The sequence below is a fragment of the Mandrillus leucophaeus genome, unplaced genomic scaffold (assembly GCF_000951045.1).
Source record: "Mandrillus leucophaeus isolate KB7577 unplaced genomic scaffold, Mleu.le_1.0 Scaffold112, whole genome shotgun sequence".
In the NCBI taxonomy this organism is placed as follows: domain Eukaryota; kingdom Metazoa; phylum Chordata; class Mammalia; order Primates; family Cercopithecidae; genus Mandrillus; species Mandrillus leucophaeus.
The window spans coordinates 30,528-32,690 of NW_012099432.1; positions in this window are offsets into that span (position 1 = coordinate 30,528).

Below are 2,163 nucleotides of genomic sequence, written 5' to 3' on the forward strand. Positions count from 1 at the left end.
AGCCACCGTGCCCGGCCTATTATTTTTAAAAATTAGCCAGGTGTGGTGGTACATGCCTGTATTCCCAGCTACTGGGGAGGATGACGTGGGAGGACTGCTTGAACCCAGAATTTGAGGCTGCAGTGAGCTACAGTCACACTATTGAACTCCAACTTGGGTGATGGAGTAAGGCCGTGTCTCAAAATAAATAAATAAAAATAAAATAATAATAAATGTCAGCTATTGTGATTATGCTTTGCCTTCAGTGGAGGGCAGCTCTGAAGCCCCCAGCCCCTTATCTGGGAGAAAGCAATGATCAGGGGCAGAGAGGTCCCAAAAGGGGAGAAGCTCTGTCTGATATCCCATCACCCCATCACCCCTCGGGTCAAGGCCCATGTTAGAGGTCACTAAGGCAGAATGAATTCTCCATAGGGTAAGCCCAGGAAGAGACACCTGTAACCAGTGGTATGCTGTGGCTCAAGAGAGCCAAATGCTGAATCTTCAATTATTTTGTGAGCCAGTTGTTAAACTGTTGGTAGCTTGAAACCAGCTGTGATCAGACAGTGTTTACACGATAGTAATCAGCAAACGCTACAGATCAGGACTTTCCTCCCCCATCTGCTAGCACTGCCTGTAAACACTTACCTGCTTCAAAATTAATGCCTGCTGGCCAGTTGTGGCAGCTCACACCTGTAATCCCAGCACTTTGGGAGGCTAAGGCAGGCGGATCACTTGAGGCCGGGAGTTTGAGACCAGCCTGGCCAACATGGTGAAACCCCATCTCCTAAAAATATAAAAATTAGCTGGGTGTAGTGGCATGTGCCTGTAATCCCAGCTACTTGGGAGGCTAAGGCAGGCTGAAACTTAAACCTAGGAGGCAGAGGATGCAGTGGGCTGAGATGGCACCATTGTACTCCAGCTTGGGTGACAGAGTGAGACTTGCTTCTCCAAAACACAAACAAAAAACTAAAATTAATGCCTGCTGCTCCCTTCCTACTGGAAAGGCAGGGAGGAGAAAGAAAGGAAGCTTTTTCCCCGTGGAGTTGTTCCAGGTTGGGGCATCGGCAATACACTTCCAGAACCACCTGCAGAGTCCAGCACAGGGCTGGTGTTGAGTCACCCTCACATTCTCCCAAACTGACCCCAGCTCTCCAGACACTCTCTGCAAGTCTAACAGACCTCATTTCCCTCCTTGCCCCCACAGGCTCTGAGACTTCACCAATCTCTATGTTTCCACCTGGTTCAACCCAGCCCCCAGATGTCTTGGGCTGGAGCTGCTGGGGTTGGTCACAGCACTGGACAATCAGACCCTGACTACGGCCACATCAGGGGCACACTCATACCCTAGTCCTCGTGTGACCAGATGGAGAAGGAATTTCAGGTGAGGCTGCTCATGCCTGTAATCCCAGTACTTTGGCAGGCCAAGGCAGGAGGATTATTTGCACTTAGGAGTTAGAGACCAGCCTGGGCAACATAGTGAGACCCCATCTCTACAAAAAATAAAAATTAGCCAGGCGTGATGGCACATTCCTGTAGTCCCAGCTACTTGGGAGGCTGAAGTAGGATGGCTTCAGCCCAGGAGTTCGAGACCAGTCTCGGCAACATAAGGAGACCCCTGTCTCTCTCTCTCTTTCTCGCTATCTATTTATCTATCTATCTATCTATCTATCTATCTATCTATCTATCTATCTATCTATCTATCTATCTATCTATCTATCTATCTATATTGATTTTTGAAACAGTCTCGCCCTGTTGCCCAGGCTGGAGTGCAGCAGCACGATCTCGGCTCTCTGCAACCTCCCTCTCCAGGGTTCAAGCGATTCTCCTGCCTCAGCCTCCTGAGTAGCTGGGATTATAGGAATGTGCCACCAGGTCCAGTTAATCTTTGTAGTTTTGGTAGAGACAGGGTTTCACCATGTTGGCCAGGCTGGTCTCCAACTCCTGACCTCAAATGATCCTCCCGCCTTGGTGTCCCAAAATGCTGGAATTACAGGCATGGGACACACCGTGCCTGGCACCATCTCTATTAAAAAAAAAAAAAAAAAGTCAGGTGCGGTGGCTCACACCTGTAATCCCAGCGCTTTGGGATGCTGAGGCAGGCAGATCACAAGGTCAGGAGTTTGAGACCAGCCTGACCAATATGGTGAAACTCCGGCTCTACTAAAAATACAAAAATTAGTCGGG